The 20,227-nt window shown below is 40.9% G+C and overlaps 2 non-coding genes across 2 annotated transcripts; one reads left to right on the plus strand and one right to left on the minus strand.

The window, feature by feature from the left end:
- Positions 1-1,976: 1,976 nt before the first annotated feature.
- Positions 1,977-2,095, minus strand: LOC146608782 (5S ribosomal RNA). The gene has a single exon (XR_014905198.1). It is a non-coding gene; the product is annotated as a 5S ribosomal RNA (ribosomal RNA).
- A 431-nt stretch (positions 2,096-2,526) lies between these two features.
- On the plus strand, positions 2,527-2,645 carry LOC146608783 (5S ribosomal RNA). Its single transcript, XR_014905209.1, has one exon. It is a non-coding gene; the product is annotated as a 5S ribosomal RNA (ribosomal RNA).
- The last annotated feature ends 17,582 nt before the right edge of the window (positions 2,646-20,227 follow it).

The raw sequence follows: 20,227 nt of genomic DNA on the forward strand, positions 1-20,227 counted from the left end.
TGCAATCACCAGCATCCAGCCTCAGCTATAAGTCATTTATGTTTTTCAGCTTCGTGTTAAATGGATAAACTGGCTGCACACAACAAATTGGCAGATTAAAGGAAATGACCTCAAATACACAGTCTGAATAAATAATAATGAGCATGTGGTTGACATGAAGTGACTAAACCAGATGTACGAACCTTAATCTGAAATACCAGCTGATTATCAATAATTTATTGAACTAAAACACCATCAAAACATCTCCAGACTTTGTTGTTTTGTAAGTAGATTTAAAAAAAAAAAAGTTACCCAGAGAAAGTGGGACAGACAGGAAGTCGGACTGTTTACATCTTCTGTAGTAACTCAGGCCGTACAATGTGGGCGCCTTTGTAAAGAATGACTGTTTAATCTTTGTGTCAGTACATTAAGAGCTTTCTGCTCTCTTTGCTCCTTGTTTTGAAGGAAAATATGCTCTTCTCGATGGGAAGGGTTCATGCTGTATATTTGCTGTGAGAGTGAAAGTTCAGGACTTGCGTATTTTCATGTGTTTTTTCTTCTTTCAGATTTAAAGATTCCCACAACTGTGCACTGGACAATATATTTGTTGCTGCTTCTGTACCACATGCTGGATGTATATAAAATCCATATAATCAAAGTTCAGATCATGTGCAGATGCTTGCAGTGATTAAAAAGTGCACGGGGAAGTCATAAGTCACATTTATAGTAGTAGAACGTGTGGGCCGACTCCCAAAACCCTTCCAGTGATTCCCTTCACTGTAAAACATCAAACTCCAGGTGTGATGTGAATTGTAAAATGTCACAACTGTGTTTGTAGTAGCCTATGTGCACGTGCATGTGTAATGTAATGATGCCACCTTGTGGACATCTGCATATACTGACAGCGTATCACTGTTTATGACTTGATGCATGGCTCAATGATCCAGGTAAGGAAATCCCAAAAAGTTGATTCTGTTCATCTGGACGTAGCGTTGTCAGTGGGAGAAACGTTTCGTCACTCATCCAAGTGACTTGTTACATTTGATCCAGTTTAAATAAAAAATGAGACAGAAAACAGATTAAGACTCAGAGTTTGCTGCACATAGAGAGAGGATGAGTGCTTCAGGATTAAAGGATGAAAGGATGTGGACAGAGTAGTTGGACAGTACACTACAGGACACACATCATGGAAAAGAGGGATTTGAATTGAACAGACAGCTCAGATTAGACTTCATGGATCTACAGGTTGATCTACGTATACATGAAGTATGAATTCCTCACTCACTGTCTTACTTATCTGAGGAGGGGAAGGGTCTGTCAGCTAATAACAGTCACACTTATTTGATTTCAGTTAGTGTTGCAACTCAAAGTGTTTAGGAAGCACGGGCACATAATGAGGCTAACTCCCTGTACTACAATACACACTAGAATAACTGTAAATGTCTCTCAGATTTCCAGGTTAAAATAAATAATGTCTGTGTATTTGTTTTGAATATATCATGATTAAACACATAGATAGACAGTTGTACTAGCTGATATTTTGGGTTTTATACACCAAAATATAAGAATACATTATAAACTTATATCAAATCACTGTGCAGACTCTGTGCTCTCGGCCACTTTGACTCTGTCCTGTAATAAATTACTATCTTTTAATAATGATACATTTACTACTTTATCACAGCTAAGTGCTGAAACTACTAATTACTAAATAACTTTATTTTGTACTTTCACATCAAACTGATAACAATAATAATAATTTCGGATAACTTTATCATTTATGGTGGACTTCTTTCCATGGATACTGTTACCGATAAAATAACTGTTTCACTGGTTTCTCTTGCCTCACACTAAAACGCTAACACAAATGTTAGAAATTTGATTATTTATTTTGTTGGGCTGATTATCATGCGGAATACAAATTTAATAGCATAGAGTAATGTTGAGAGACTGAGTGAACACCCGCGCCCTCTGCAGTTTGTGTGTGTAAGTGCAAAAGCTTACAGCACCTGGTATTCCCAGGCGGTCTCCCATCCAAGTACTGACCAGGCCCGACCCTGCTTAGCTTCCGAGATCAGACGAGATCGGGCGTGTTCAGGGTGGTATGGCCGTAAGCGAGAGCATAGCTACATAAAAGACCTTTTATAGCTGGCAAATGTCACACAATTTGATATATATTATTGTGCTAAGCTTCATAGTGTGTGAATGTGTGTGTGAATGGGTGGATGACTGGATGTGTAAAGCGCTTTGGGGTACTTAGGGACTAGTAAAGCGCTATACAAATACAGGCCATTTACCATATGTTACAGCGAAACATGCAAACCTTAACTGCAGCTTCAAATTTGAGCTGCAAAAACGCTTTTCCAGCAGTAATATCACGATAAGAAGACATGTTCAGTGTTAAAGTGACAGAGGACGATTTGGAAGTCAAACATTTTTGTCGCTTTTTCTAGACTTTCACTTATATATAGAACATAAAAATGTAAGTGCGTACGTGTGTGTGTCATCACAGCATGTTTAAAAAGGCTGTTTCTGTGCTCTTCTCTCGCTTACGGCCATACCACCCTGAACACGCCCGATCTCGTCTGATCTCGGAAGCTAAGCAGGGTCGGGCCTGGTCAGTACTTGGATGGGAGACCGCCTGGGAATACCAGGTGCTGTAAGCTTTTGCACTTCGACACGCAAACTGCAGAGGGCGCTGATGCTCACTTCCTCAACACCACTTACATCACACCCATTCACATCACATGTTAACATGAGGTGGAACGAAATTATGTACTTTATCTATGAGAGCAGACGAGGCCTCTTCCCTTCAAAACCACACATGCCCACTCACATAAACATGATGATACCATGCTCTGACAGGAAACAGCCTCTAAAATGGAAAGCGGCTGTTAGTTGAATGTGATGAGAACGGTGAAGAAGATGGCTTCTGCTGCCACCATCGCTGTTTCTGCTCTGCTGCTTCATCACTGCCTCCACAGGTACGCTACACTTCATCTCTGTATGCTGTCAGGTGTAGTTTTGTTGTATTTGAGGGAGTTTTAAATGAGCGATCAGGTTGACATTTCAAAGTTCATGTAGATGCAGTAAATGAGATAAAACATCAAACAATTGTGCTTCTTTTAAAAAACTGATCATTATATTTACAAATTACAAGTATCATTCACCCAAAAGTGACCCACCAAATAAACTGTAGTAATCCTGTACTACACAAAGAATGAAAGTGTTCATTATTGGACTAAATGAGTAACTCTAATTATTTGAAACATCACACTGCCTCATCATAGTTCTTGTGATTACAGTCACTTGTCTCCCTGTCAAGCAAAAACGTTTATATGCGATCTTCACGTGATGTATTGTTGTCTGTCATCGCTGATGCTTTTTTGACTGTTTTCTTGGTGAGACCATGCATTACTTGGGCTTCATGAAATTAAGCACATTCCCACATGACAGTTATAAAGATAAATACTTTAATTCTTTTCTGCACATGTAAAGTTATGAAAGGGATTTTCCAGAAAACAACATTTCATGCTAAATGAAAGGTTTAGAGCAAGTGGCTCTGAAAAAAGACACCCAACCAGTTTTGAGTAGTGTGTCAGAATGAACGTAGAGGCTTACTTTCTTATTATTACTGAGGAAAATAATCATAAGATGATTGATTTCCTGTTCCCTTGACAGAAAGTGAAACTCTGATAAAGCGACTTAGTGATTGCAAAATTCATTTTACTGAGAACTGTTTTTGCACATTTGGTATATTTGTTTTCTTTGCAATGTCATGATGATTGTCGTGATCTCAAAAAGTTCCAGTCAATCTAAAAGTAGTCAGCTTCTAAAGTAGTCGACATTATTGAGAAGAATGTGAAATATCAGCTGATTGTCAATGATTTATCAAATTAAAACACGATATAACATCTCTATGGAGATTTTGAAAATTCTCACAAAGATATTTGTACATGCAGAAAATGTGTTTACATGCTGTGTACTAACTCAAGCTATGCAATGTGGACACCTTTGCAAAGCAGCGTTGCTCACGAACACAGAAATTAAATTTTAGTGTCTGACACTTTTTATCTGCATCGTGATTTCTTGGCAGCTACTTTGGAAATTTGTAAGAAGTCTGTAGATGGAACAAAGTTTAGGTACAGCCCTGAATTTAGTATAAATAACACAATGTCCTTCAAATGTTATAAATTGACATACAATCGTTCAGAGCCTTTCTAACATGGCTAATCTCATCTTTCTGTTTCAAAGGCTCTCAGGATGATTGTGTGTACGCTGCAACAGGCTCAAACTTCACTGTGTCACTTAAATATAAGTTAAAGGCATCAGAGAGCCTGAGATGGTTCAAGGACACAAGGATAATCTTTCATCGCAGACAGAAACAGGTGACCACAGGGGAAAATGATGATGCTGATTCAACTGGATGAAGACGAGTCAGGACGATACAGACCAGAGATTCACAGCACAGAGGGAATAAATGTGGGGGGAAATTTACCGAGTGTGCATTTGTGTGTATCAGGTAAGTAACAACACATTATACATACATTTATTCTGGTAATACAAATGTACTTTATAGTAAATGTTCTGCCTGTTTCTATGTTAGTCACACATTTAACCCACAGAAAACTGCTGGTTTATTAATGTACTAAAGTTACTGTCTAGCTTTCCCATACAGCATTATTATTATTTTTAATGTATTATCAAGATTATTTCTTGACGGGCGACCGTGGATCAGGGAGGTTGGGAAGCTCATCTGTAACCGGAAGGTCGCCGGTTCGATTCCCGGGCTCTCTGTCCTGGCCGTTGTGTCCTTGGGCAAGACACTTTACCCTACCGCCTACTGGTGGTGGCCAGAGGGGCCGATGGTGCGATATGGCAGCCTGGCTTCTGTCAGTCAATAAGACAAATGTCAGTTTTACTTGCAGTGTAAAAAGTTAGCATAACTCACACTCCTAGTTGTTTAATGTTTGTGGGACCATGAGTTGACTTGTTTTGTTTGATTTCTTGACAGTATATCATTATTATTAATAACGATGCAGGTTGGACATCTGGTGTTGGATTATGCTAAAAATTATATCTGGGCTTCGCAATATTTTATGCTGCTTGTTTAAATTGTGTCACTTACGGTGTGTCGATATAAGCAAATTGGTTAAACGTTTTGAATAATTCAGAAGAACTATATTTTAAATAAAAGCACCACCAACAACCAATTTAAACAACATGAATTAAATGAAAGGTTTTAAAATGAGCAGGGTAGGGATTCTACAAAGCTCAAAGGTCCCATGTACTGAATCTCATCTGCCTCCACTATCTCTGCTCCTTGTAGGTTCACACCTGCCTCCCACACATTCATTTCTGATGTAGATAGACTCCACAAAGTAGTTCAGACAGATTTAAACCTGCTCTGCTGATGTAATGACTGTCTTAAGACAAGATTAAAAATAAAATACCATTATTAGTTACACAAATAGCAGTGGCATTAGCATAGATTAGCTGACATCAAATACACTTGGAGCTTTGAGATCAGTTGCTCCCGATGCATTCACCTCAGTGTGAATGTTAGATAGAAAGCACTTAGAAATAGAAAAAAGTGCTTTTTCTGTGCTGTTTAAAGCACTATATAAGAATGTGTCAGTTTACCATTGAGCTGTCTACAGTATATTGACTACAAAGGAGATCTAATTCTTTCTATTTATCCTTGTGTAGCTGACACAATCCTGTCTGAAAACATTAGGAGATGACCGGTGATTCTCCAGGTCTGATCTTTCATCTGTCCTTATTTTAACAGATTTGAGGGAGCTTTATTTGCAGTGGACTGATGAAGAACAGGAAAAGCCTCGTTGTTATGAGCATCGCTACCAGCAGCAGCCAGCTGTCAACACCAACAAAGAGGCTGAAAACAGCAGCGTCCCACAACCTGGCACCTGGGCACACTGTGATCTGAAGAGACATAACAGAAAATAACATTATCATCACCGTCTGGCCTTAGTGATGAAGTCATGTGATCTGTGCAGGATGCCTATAATATGTTATTGTTGTGATATTTTGATACCATGGTAGCATTTACAGGATATTGTTTTATTGTGATATTATACAGAAAAGAGTTACTCAATAAGGCCCATTTAATAGTTGTTTTTCTCTTTCTCTGTGACCCAAGAATTAATGTGTAAGACTCACAGGCTGGTACCCCAAGGTCGAAAATACCACAGAGACGAGACCACTTCCTTACTCCCATCCTCCCTTTTTCTTTATCTCTTAGAAAAAGGCTCGTTAAAGGCCAGGTGGTTTGTTTCAGAATTCACTAATGAAAGAACTCTGTATTCTATGTCTAGGAGTGTATTTTGCTGGGATGATCATAAATTGTAGCTGAACTGATAAACTACACACAGGATACTTCTTTGCTCACAAGGCAGGAAGACGTTTCCTTATTTGGTCTGTACCGGTTTGAACTGAGAACTTGCTGACACACGAACCTTTTTTTCCTCTATATAAGCTGTTATGTACTAAATAAACCTTTGAGTCGATTTGGGAAGACAACCTGAAGCAGTCTGTGTTTCCTTGTTCTCCCAAGCTGCTCCCGACGTCGTAACTAACCCAGCTGAATGGCATACCTGAGTGTTACTTTAAATAATTAGGAATCTTAGAAGGAAAGGACAGAACTCTGCTTATCGCTCGTGCCTTGGAGGGAAAACCGGGATGGACATTTTTTTCCTTCAATTTGGCGTCAGAAGTGGGATTGACTGACAGAAGGTAAATATGCGTCTTTCATATTTATATAAAGACCGTATTATACCTCTCTCAGTGATCGATCCATAAAAAAAAACGGGATATGCTGACGAAGTTTCACTTAGTGATCCAGAGAGATACACTGACGACTTCCTCAGTCCCCGAATAAAGTAAATTAACCCTTGTGTGGTGTTGGTGGACCCGCTAGAGTTGTGGCTTTCCAAATTAACACTATCAAACAATTTTATGTTAAATTACTATGAATTAATGTGCTTCTCGTTTTTCTTTTATATAAAATGTTATAAATAAATCAGTTATAATCAAGTGGAAAGACACAACACATTTATACGTAAAAAAAAAAAAATAATAATAATTAATTGTTTAATTTTTCTTTTGAAAAAAAAAACAAAAAAACAAAAAAAAAAAAACACGGGTCTCAAGGGTTAAAAGCAGTAAATTAAAAGCAGAAAGACACAGGAAGTTGCCTGTTGTTTTGCGAGAAGTTGCTCGTTAAGTGAGAAGTTGCTCACCAAAAAGTGACACAGGAAGTTGCCTGTTGTTAAGCGAGAAGTTGCTCGTTAAGTGAGAGTTGCTCACCCAAACAAAAATTGCTAGCAATAAATTTAAAGTGATCTCAGCTGTGCCGCAGCGAAAATACTAACCTAAATCCTCCTAGCGTGTAAACCCCTCTGGAAATCACTGAACATGGGTCAGAATAATTCAAAGACCACAGACAGGTCCGATAAAAAATCTAAAGTACCTGTAAAACCAAAAATTAATAAAATACAAAATAAAGTCTCAAATAACGGCTCAGTACAACTCCCATTTCCGGTTACGTGTAACCTACGTCCGCGAATCGGTGAAGACGTCCATGATCACGTATCCAGAACATGCGGAAGTGCTTATGTGACTGACTTTGTTTACAACTTACGGACTGTAAGTTCAATGCATTCTAATTTATTTCCGGAGCCCTATCCCGAACGATTATCGCCAGAAAACAGGTCAGTAAAACTGAAGGCCAGTGCAGATACTACCACGAAAGCTAAAAGTGTTAAGATAAAGTTGAATTTTGATGTAGAAGGCTCAGAGGAAAGTGAGAAACTAATGTATGCAGGATTACCCGCTCCAGCACAGCAAGGAAGTTTCAGAGGACGGAAGGATAAAAGTAGAGATATGTGTTTTTATTGTGGCTCAGTTTTCCAGCAGCCGCAGACACCCAGAGCAAAAATGAATTTGTGTATTTCATTTAACATAAAGGGTGAAATGTTTGCTGACACTGATAACAGCTTATGTTTTCTCTGCCCTATGTACCGACATGATGGAGAAGGAACATCCTCTGTGTCAGCTGGACCCTCAGCAGAGAATGAACTCAACATCCTTTTTGTCCGGTACTCTATGTCACACACTGTGCCAAAAAAAAACGTGTACAAATACAACAAGCCACACTTTTGTTTCTCTCACACTGTTCAACAACATGATAACTGCTCACACAAGTGAAGGTCAAACAGTGATTTTGTCACATAACTCAGACATAGTTTATGACATAACTACACCATGTCGTCACATAGATCTAACCTATCCTATCCACTGTACTATTTCTGCACTTACGTTGCCAGCTGAATACCAGAATATGACATTGTGGTCTAAAAGTGAGAATGATATAGGATTTATTGACTGTACACTTTATCACGTACACCTATTAAAACACAACAAGCCAGTATATGTCAAGCAACGTCCCATTTCTGCCGAAAAAGCCGCAGCCCTAGATGTCATGATAGGAGATTTATTGACTACAGGAGTAATAAAGCCCACACTCCTGTCAATCCTGTGCCAAAGCCTGACAAACCTGGCGTATGGCGTTTCATACAAGACTTAAGGCAAATTAATGCAGTCAACATTCCTCTGCCACCTCTCGTTTCAGATGTTCACAGCATATTGACATGCATTGCATACACATTTTACCGTGGTGGATTTATGCTCCGCTCCTTTTTCTCAGTACCTGTACATGAAGAGACACAGCCGTTATTTGCATTCACACATAGAAATAAGCAGTACACTTGGACTCGTTTGCCCCAAGGCATGGTAGACAGCCCTGCTGCTTTCTCAATGGTGGTCTGTGCTACCCTGGACAGCTTCACTCCTCCAGGGCTGTACTGGATGACCTCCTCCTCTGTGCTGAAAGTGAAAAACTATGTCAAACTGCTACACACATGCTTCTCCAGCACCTCCAAAAGACTGGCCACAAAGCATCAGCAAAGAAAATGCAGTACTGTCAGACTTCTGTTCAATATTTGGGATTCACACTGTCTCACGGAAAACGTTCCATGACTGCAGACAGGGTCAAAGCTGTGACCTCTGTCCCTCGGCCCACTACACAGAAGGAAATGTTGTCCTTCCTGGGCATGGTGAACTATTGCAGACAGTGGATACCAGACTGTTCTTTTCATGACCACATTCTGCGTGAATGCTGTAAAAAAGAGAAGCCTCCTCGAATACTGTGATCCACAGAAATGACTGCCTCTTTCAATGCATTAAAGGGAGTGCTGACCTCCGCCACTCAAAGGTGCTGCCTGAATTGTTCAGGAATGCCGGCCTGCCTGAGGGCAGTAGCAGCTTGCTCTATCATGATAAGGGACTGCGAGAAGCTTACACTCTCACATGACACTATTCTACACACCAATCACCAGGTCACGACCATTCTAGCAAACATAACTACACAACATATGCAAATCTCACCATAAAAGCGAGCAGCACACCCAATTCGCCAGCACATTTATTGATCCTATGCTGTGTTCTTCTGACCGACAGGATGGCTCAGACAGGCTTGACGATCATGACTGCATGACACGTATACAGGAATCCACAGCACCACGTCCAGATTTAGAGCAAACACCTATCCCAGACTCAGCCACGGTTTATGTGGACGGGTCCTGTTCAAGGCCGAGTGACAACTCATTTCTTTGTGGCTATTCAGTGGTGACATTGCCTGACATCATACTAGAGGCTCACTCATTACCATTTCACTCAGCACAAAAAGCAGAGCTCATGGCTTTAATACGCGCCTGTGAGCTACATTTGGATAAGCATGTGATAATTTACGCAGACAGCCGCTATGCATTTGGCGTTGTGCATGACTTTGGCACATTGTGGAGACAAAGAGGATTTAGATCTGCTGATGGAAAATAAATTGCTAAATTCTGATTTTGTTCAAAGACTTTTTCAGGCTATACAGCTACCATCGGCCGTTGCAGTTGTAAAAACGAAAGGACACAGTACAGCTGACACAGACGAAGCAACAGGTAATGCCTTAGCAGACGTGACAGCCAAGGCTGCAGCTGCATCACAGCTCCCACCTCCGCAGGAAGTATTATCTGTGCCCCTACAGCTGCCACTTGTTACACTCCCAGACTATTTAGACACAAATGTTGATTTAAAATTCATACAAGAGCAAGCCTCTGCATGTGATTACACCTATTGGGAGAATAATGACTGTACCTTAGATGACAGAGATGGCTTATACAAAATCTTAAGGGTTTGATTGCCCTCCCATATTCCCTGATGCCAGTCCTTGCCCGACATTTTCACTGTGTGAGTCATGTCGGACAAAGAGGGGTAATAGGGGCAATAAAATCAAGATTTGTAATTGAGAAAACATCACATGCAGTAAAAAGCATATTAGCAACCTGTCTAACATGTGCGCGAACTAATGTAGGTAGCTCAAAAGCAAAACATCAGCATTTACCACAACCAGATTTTCCATTTCATACATTATGACTCCATCTGCAGTAACCAAATTATTTCCATTTGAAATAAGACTATTTCCAACACCATGGTCAGCTTCCAGAGGGGCACCGCTAGTAGAAGGTGATGTATATTGCATTGTCCACTGATGTTCACAACCTGGTAGAAACACTGAATAATAACTATCAGAAAGTTTGTCTCTCTCAGCCTTTCCCCTCCACAGTTCCACCAGTGGAGACAAGGAGATGCGTGTTGGTGAAGCCACTAAAACCAAGGACACTCTGGGAGGCCGCGCATTTTCCAGCCCCCAGGCTTTACTGGCAGTGACGAAGAACCAGCATCCTCACAGACGGACAACCTCAGTGGATTCATGCCAGCAGGGTTAAGACCAGCCCAATCGGACCATCTCAGGCGTCGGATCAAGCAGATGACATCTCCGGCGGGCCAACGCCCGGAACCAGAGCAAATAAACACACACGGGTAGACGACATCTCCGGCGAGCCAGCGCCAGGATCCAATGTACATACACACACACAATCACTGATTAACACACAACGCCTGAAAGAACAACAACAAGGTACTCAAACATCCAGCAGGAACAGAAAGCCGGAAGTACCACATGATGTCTAACCTGATAAAGCTAGACTCATTCCATCCTGATAATGGAGAAAATGAAATGCCCATTGTCATCATACGACGCTTATTCTGTGTCTCTCGAACCTGGGACCAGGCCAGAAGACGACTGAAGAACTGTTTTTCTTATATATTTAGGTTATTTATTATATCTATCGCATTAACTTTAGGATTTCTCTTTGCTATTTTGTATTGAAAACTGCAACCATGTTCACATTTCTGCAGGTCATATTTTGCTGACGATACCTCATGCTCCATTTTGCAAGACACCTACTTAATGCACTCCTCACGCTCCCTAAAATCAGTAAATGACAACATAGACGCCACTAATAAACCATTTTATGCACCCCATAGAGCAGGAGCTAACGCCTGGTATGAAAATGCCAGAATAGCCGCTCGTGATTTAGGAAACAGTAACTGTTATGTCTGTTCAAAAGGTAATCCAGAACAGGTTATAGTAGGATACCCCATATCCGGTTTCCCCCTCACTGAGGGACTAGAGAAAATCGGCGGAGATAATGCTCTCTTTAAAGACGCTTTACAGTTGACTCTGAGCCCTCTCGATTGCTTACTTAGACACACACACACACACCAACTAACCCTGAGACTCCATTAGGCGAATTATTGAAGTTATCTAATGACACCGCAGGGACCTGCGCCCCAATGAAACGCCCCAAGAATAGGTTAAAGCCCTCACTGCCCTTAGGACAGATCCCTCTCCATTTTAATACTAGTATGATATGTCTGCGCAGACTAAAGTTAACTGGCCCAGACACACACATAGATTATACAAAGGATAACTACACATTCTTCTCTGACTCCCCAGGTGCACGCTGTAATGAGACATGGCTAGCTGTCTCTGTGGCTGAAGTTGTATCATATCTGGAGGAACACACACACAGTTCAAGTTCGAGCAGAGAATCGATCATTGTTCCCCCAGAGGGTGTCTTAAATGATACTGACTGGGGGGAGTTAGTTAAATCACATATGGTCACGCGCCTAACTAGAGCAATCCCTAACGCTTATTGGATGTGCAATAATACCCTTAGATTAGCTTTACCTGTTAATTGGACCGGTACCTGTGGTCTAGTGACCGTTGATGTATGCTGTACTTTCATTCCCAATAACACCGCTCCTAACGGTTCATTCACACAAGCTATGAATAAACTTGAAGCATTGCAGATAGAACTAATTGCCAATACAGGCCACGGTCAGTGGCTAGACAAGTGGCTGCAGGACACGTTTGGAAAATGGAAGGAACTAATTGTAGCCTTTGTAACCGTTGCAGCATGTTTTTGATGATTATTGTCTGTTGTGTGATACCATGTATACGCTCTCAGAATTTTTGATATTAAGCTTGCTCGAAGGACCAGTTACAGTTATGATTTGTCTTTATATTATGTTATTACATTCTGTCTTTATACTATGTTATCATTTCATGATAAAAGGAGAGAACTGTTGTGATATTTTGATACCATGGTAGCATTTACAGGATATTGTTTTATTGTGATATTATACAGAAAAGAGTTACTCAATAAGGCCCATTTAATAGTTGTTTTTCTCTTTCTCTGTGACCCAAGAATTAATGTGTAAGACTCACAGGCTGGTACCCCAAGGTCGAAAATACCACAGAGACGAGACCACTTCCTTACTCCCATCCTCCCTTTTTCTTTATCTCTTAGAAAAAGGCTCGTTAAAGGCCAGGTGGTTTGTTTCAGAATTCACTAATGAAAGAACTCTGTATTCTATGTCTAGGAGTGTATTTTGCTGGGATGATCATAAATTGTAGCTGAACTGATAAACTACACACAGGATACTTCTTTGCTCACAAGGCAGGAAGACGTTTCCTTATTTGGTCTGTACCGGTTTGAACTGAGAACTTGCTGACACACGAACCTTTTTTTCCTCTATATAAGCTGTTATGTACTAAATAAACCTTTGAGTCGATTTGGGAAGACAACCTGAAGCAGTCTGTGTTTCCTTGTTCTCCCAAGCTGCTCCCGACGTCGTAACTAACCCAGCTGAATGGCATACCTGAGTGTTACTTTAAATAATTAGGAATCTTAGAAGGAAAGGACAGAACTCTGCTTATCGCTCGTGCCTTGGAGGGAAAACCGGGATGGACATTTTTTTCCTTCAATTTGGCGTCAGAAGTGGGATTGACTGACAGAAGGTAAATATGCGTCTTTCATATTTATATAAAGACCGTATTATACCTCTCTCAGTGATCGATCCATAAAAAAAAACGGGATATGCTGACGAAGTTTCACTTAGTGATCCAGAGAGATACACTGACGACTTCCTCAGTCCCCGAATAAAGTAAATTAACCCTTGTGTGGTGTTGGTGGACCCGCTAGAGTTGTGGCTTTCCAAATTAACACTATCAAACAATTTTATGTTAAATTACTATGAATTAATGTGCTTCTCGTTTTTCTTTTATATAAAATGTTATAAATAAATCAGTTATAATCAAGTGGAAAGACACAACACATTTATACGTAAAAAAAAAAAAATAATAATAATTAATTGTTTAATTTTTCTTTTGAAAAAAAAAACAAAAAAACAAAAAAAAAAAAACACGGGTCTCAAGGGTTAAAAGCAGTAAATTAAAAGCAGAAAGACACAGGAAGTTGCCTGTTGTTTTGCGAGAAGTTGCTCGTTAAGTGAGAAGTTGCTCACCAAAAAGTGACACAGGAAGTTGCCTGTTGTTAAGCGAGAAGTTGCTCGTTAAGTGAGAGTTGCTCACCCAAACAAAAATTGCTAGCAATAAATTTAAAGTGATCTCAGCTGTGCCGCAGCGAAAATACTAACCTAAATCCTCCTAGCGTGTAAACCCCTCTGGAAATCACTGAACATGGGTCAGAATAATTCAAAGACCACAGACAGGTCCGATAAAAAATCTAAAGTACCTGTAAAACCAAAAATTAATAAAATACAAAATAAAGTCTCAAATAACGGCTCAGTACAACTCCCATTTCCGGTTACGTGTAACCTACGTCCGCGAATCGGTGAAGACGTCCATGATCACGTATCCAGAACATGCGGAAGTGCTTATGTGACTGACTTTGTTTACAACTTACGGACTGTAAGTTCAATGCATTCTAATTTATTTCCGGAGCCCTATCCCGAACGATTATCGCCAGAAAACAGGTCAGTAAAACTGAAGGCCAGTGCAGATACTACCACGAAAGCTAAAAGTGTTAAGATAAAGTTGAATTTTGATGTAGAAGGCTCAGAGGAAAGTGAGAAACTAATGTATGCAGGATTACCCGCTCCAGCACAGCAAGGAAGTTTCAGAGGACGGAAGGATAAAAGTAGAGATATGTGTTTTTATTGTGGCTCAGTTTTCCAGCAGCCGCAGACACCCAGAGCAAAAATGAATTTGTGTATTTCATTTAACATAAAGGGTGAAATGTTTGCTGACACTGATAACAGCTTATGTTTTCTCTGCCCTATGTACCGACATGATGGAGAAGGAACATCCTCTGTGTCAGCTGGACCCTCAGCAGAGAATGAACTCAACATCCTTTTTGTCCGGTACTCTATGTCACACACTGTGCCAAAAAAAAACGTGTACAAATACAACAAGCCACACTTTTGTTTCTCTCACACTGTTCAACAACATGATAACTGCTCACACAAGTGAAGGTCAAACAGTGATTTTGTCACATAACTCAGACATAGTTTATGACATAACTACACCATGTCGTCACATAGATCTAACCTATCCTATCCACTGTACTATTTCTGCACTTACGTTGCCAGCTGAATACCAGAATATGACATTGTGGTCTAAAAGTGAGAATGATATAGGATTTATTGACTGTACACTTTATCACGTACACCTATTAAAACACAACAAGCCAGTATATGTCAAGCAACGTCCCATTTCTGCCGAAAAAGCCGCAGCCCTAGATGTCATGATAGGAGATTTATTGACTACAGGAGTAATAAAGCCCACACTCCTGTCAATCCTGTGCCAAAGCCTGACAAACCTGGCGTATGGCGTTTCATACAAGACTTAAGGCAAATTAATGCAGTCAACATTCCTCTGCCACCTCTCGTTTCAGATGTTCACAGCATATTGACATGCATTGCATACACATTTTACCGTGGTGGATTTATGCTCCGCTCCTTTTTCTCAGTACCTGTACATGAAGAGACACAGCCGTTATTTGCATTCACACATAGAAATAAGCAGTACACTTGGACTCGTTTGCCCCAAGGCATGGTAGACAGCCCTGCTGCTTTCTCAATGGTGGTCTGTGCTACCCTGGACAGCTTCACTCCTCCAGGGCTGTACTGGATGACCTCCTCCTCTGTGCTGAAAGTGAAAAACTATGTCAAACTGCTACACACATGCTTCTCCAGCACCTCCAAAAGACTGGCCACAAAGCATCAGCAAAGAAAATGCAGTACTGTCAGACTTCTGTTCAATATTTGGGATTCACACTGTCTCACGGAAAACGTTCCATGACTGCAGACAGGGTCAAAGCTGTGACCTCTGTCCCTCGGCCCACTACACAGAAGGAAATGTTGTCCTTCCTGGGCATGGTGAACTATTGCAGACAGTGGATACCAGACTGTTCTTTTCATGACCACATTCTGCGTGAATGCTGTAAAAAAGAGAAGCCTCCTCGAATACTGTGATCCACAGAAATGACTGCCTCTTTCAATGCATTAAAGGGAGTGCTGACCTCCGCCACTCAAAGGTGCTGCCTGAATTGTTCAGGAATGCCGGCCTGCCTGAGGGCAGTAGCAGCTTGCTCTATCATGATAAGGGACTGCGAGAAGCTTACACTCTCACATGACACTATTCTACACACCAATCACCAGGTCACGACCATTCTAGCAAACATAACTACACAACATATGCAAATCTCACCATAAAAGCGAGCAGCACACCCAATTCGCCAGCACATTTATTGATCCTATGCTGTGTTCTTCTGACCGACAGGATGGCTCAGACAGGCTTGACGATCATGACTGCATGACACGTATACAGGAATCCACAGCACCACGTCCAGATTTAGAGCAAACACCTATCCCAGACTCAGCCACGGTTTATGTGGACGGGTCCTGTTCAAGGCCGAGTGACAACTCATTTCTTTGTGGCTATTCAGTGGTGACATTGCCTGACATCATACTAGAGGCTCACTCATTACCATTTCACTCAGCACAAAAAGCAGAGCTCATGGCTTTAATACGCGCCTGTGAGCTACATTTGGATAAGCATGTGATAATTTACGCAGACAGCCGCTATGCATTTGGCGTTGTGCATGACTTTGGCACATTGTGGAGACAAAGAGGATTTAGATCTGCTGATGGAAAATAAATTGCTAAATTCTGATTTTGTTCAAAGACTTTTTCAGGCTATACAGCTACCATCGGCCGTTGCAGTTGTAAAAACGAAAGGACACAGTACAGCTGACACAGACGAAGCAACAGGTAATGCCTTAGCAGACGTGACAGCCAAGGCTGCAGCTGCATCACAGCTCCCACCTCCGCAGGAAGTATTATCTGTGCCCCTACAGCTGCCACTTGTTACACTCCCAGACTATTTAGACACAAATGTTGATTTAAAATTCATACAAGAGCAAGCCTCTGCATGTGATTACACCTATTGGGAGAATAATGACTGTACCTTAGATGACAGAGATGGCTTATACAAAATCTTAAGGGTTTGATTGCCCTCCCATATTCCCTGATGCCAGTCCTTGCCCGACATTTTCACTGTGTGAGTCATGTCGGACAAAGAGGGGTAATAGGGGCAATAAAATCAAGATTTGTAATTGAGAAAACATCACATGCAGTAAAAAGCATATTAGCAACCTGTCTAACATGTGCGCGAACTAATGTAGGTAGCTCAAAAGCAAAACATCAGCATTTACCACAACCAGATTTTCCATTTCATACATTATGACTCCATCTGCAGTAACCAAATTATTTCCATTTGAAATAAGACTATTTCCAACACCATGGTCAGCTTCCAGAGGGGCACCGCTAGTAGAAGGTGATGTATATTGCATTGTCCACTGATGTTCACAACCTGGTAGAAACACTGAATAATAACTATCAGAAAGTTTGTCTCTCTCAGCCTTTCCCCTCCACAGTTCCACCAGTGGAGACAAGGAGATGCGTGTTGGTGAAGCCACTAAAACCAAGGACACTCTGGGAGGCCGCGCATTTTCCAGCCCCCAGGCTTTACTGGCAGTGACGAAGAACCAGCATCCTCACAGACGGACAACCTCAGTGGATTCATGCCAGCAGGGTTAAGACCAGCCCAATCGGACCATCTCAGGCGTCGGATCAAGCAGATGACATCTCCGGCGGGCCAACGCCCGGAACCAGAGCAAATAAACACACACGGGTAGACGACATCTCCGGCGAGCCAGCGCCAGGATCCAATGTACATACACACACACAATCACTGATTAACACACAACGCCTGAAAGAACAACAACAAGGTACTCAAACATCCAGCAGGAACAGAAAGCCGGAAGTACCACATGATGTCTAACCTGATAAAGCTAGACTCATTCCATCCTGATAATGGAGAAAATGAAATGCCCATTGTCATCATACGACGCTTATTCTGTGTCTCTCGAACCTGGGACCAGGCCAGAAGACGACTGAAGAACTGTTTTTCTTATATATTTAGGTTATTTATTATATCTATCGCATTAACTTTAGGATTTCTCTTTGCTATTTTGTATTGAAAACTGCAACCATGTTCACATTTCTGCAGGTCATATTTTGCTGACGATACCTCATGCTCCATTTTGCAAGACACCTACTTAATGCACTCCTCACGCTCCCTAAAATCAGTAAATGACAACATAGACGCCACTAATAAACCATTTTATGCACCCCATAGAGCAGGAGCTAACGCCTGGTATGAAAATGCCAGAATAGCCGCTCGTGATTTAGGAAACAGTAACTGTTATGTCTGTTCAAAAGGTAATCCAGAACAGGTTATAGTAGGATACCCCATATCCGGTTTCCCCCTCACTGAGGGACTAGAGAAAATCGGCGGAGATAATGCTCTCTTTAAAGACGCTTTACAGTTGACTCTGAGCCCTCTCGATTGCTTACTTAGACACACACACACACACACCAACTAACCCTGAGACTCCATTAGGCGAATTATTGAAGTTATCTAATGACACCGCAGGGACCTGCGCCCCAATGAAACGCCCCAAGAATAGGTTAAAGCCCTCACTGCCCTTAGGACAGATCCCTCTCCATTTTAATACTAGTATGATATGTCTGCGCAGACTAAAGTTAACTGGCCCAGACACACACATAGATTATACAAAGGATAACTACACATTCTTCTCTGACTCCCCAGGTGCACGCTGTAATGAGACATGGCTAGCTGTCTCTGTGGCTGAAGTTGTATCATATCTGGAGGAACACACACACAGTTCAAGTTCGAGCAGAGAATCGATCATTGTTCCCCCAGAGGGTGTCTTAAATGATACTGACTGGGGGGAGTTAGTTAAATCACATATGGTCACGCGCCTAACTAGAGCAATCCCTAACGCTTATTGGATGTGCAATAATACCCTTAGATTAGCTTTACCTGTTAATTGGACCGGTACCTGTGGTCTAGTGACCGTTGATGTATGCTGTACTTTCATTCCCAATAACACCGCTCCTAACGGTTCATTCACACAAGCTATGAATAAACTTGAAGCATTGCAGATAGAACTAATTGCCAATACAGGCCACGGTCAGTGGCTAGACAAGTGGCTGCAGGACACGTTTGGAAAATGGAAGGAACTAATTGTAGCCTTTGTAACCGTTGCAGCATGTTTTTGATGATTATTGTCTGTTGTGTGATACCATGTATACGCTCTCAGAATTTTTGATATTAAGCTTGCTCGAAGGACCAGTTACAGTTATGATTTGTCTTTATATTATGTTATTACATTCTGTCTTTATACTATGTTATCATTTCATGATAAAAGGAGAGAACTGTTGTGATATTTTGATACCATGGTAGCATTTACAGGATATTGTTTTATTGTGATATTATACAGAAAAGAGTTACTCAATAAGGCCCATTTAATAGTTGTTTTTCTCTTTCTCTGTGACCCAAGAATTAATGTGTAAGACTCACAGGCTGGTACCCCAAGGTCGAAAATACCACAGAGACGAGACCACTTCCTTACTCCCATCCTCCCCTTTTCTTTATCTCTTAGAAAAAGGCTCGTTAAAGGCCAGGTGGTTTGTTTCAGAATTCACTAATGAAAGAACTCTGTATTCTATGTCTAGGAGTGTATTTTGCTGGGATGATCATAAATTGTAGCTGAACTGATAAACTACACACAGGATACTTCTTTGCTCACAAGGCAGGAAGACGTTTCCTTATTTGGTCTGTACCGGTTTGAACTGAGAACTTGCTGACACACGAACCTTTTTTTCCTCTATATAAGCTGTTATGTACTAAATAAACCTTTGAGTCGATTTGGGAAGACAACCTGAAGCAGTCTGTGTTTCCTTGTTCTCCCAAGCTGCTCCCGACGTCGTAACTAACCCAGCTGAATGGCATACCTGAGTGTTACTTTAAATAATTAGGAATCTTAGAAGGAAAGGACAGAACTCTGCTTATCGCTCGTGCCTTGGAGGGAAAACCGGGATGGACATTTTTTTCCTTCAGTTATAATTAAAAAAAATTTAAACAGAGAGCCGTTTCTGCCGCATATATTAAAATAAACTGATATTTCATTCATTATTACCGTAATATTACCGTAAGGACCAGAATTTGTACCATGTACATGTGTATGGAATGGTGCCACCTTGTGGACATCTGCAAATACTGACAGAGTCACTGTTCATGTTTCTGAATATCAGCGATAACCAACTAATTAGGCCTACCATAAATAAAAACAGGGAAGAGGATGAAAAAAAAAAAACAATTTACAATTTAAACAAAATTGAAGGAATGAATCAGAATTTGCCCACGGCTGAGACAGTTGGTCAGACCTAGAATCTTTGTGTGGTGTGTCACAAGTGGCAGAAAAAAAGAGGAACGATGCTGATGAGAACTTGTACTTTAAAAAACAAACAAACAAACAAACACAGAAGAGAGCTTGGACAAAAAGCAACTAAAAAACTTTTTTATTTTTATTTTTTTAAT

Source organism: Diplotaxodon limnothrissa, linkage group LG23, assembly GCF_057381915.1.
Source record: "Diplotaxodon limnothrissa isolate DT_005_m linkage group LG23, D_limnothrissa_male_GT1.1, whole genome shotgun sequence".
In the NCBI taxonomy this organism is placed as follows: Eukaryota; Metazoa; Chordata; class Actinopteri; order Cichliformes; family Cichlidae; genus Diplotaxodon; species Diplotaxodon limnothrissa.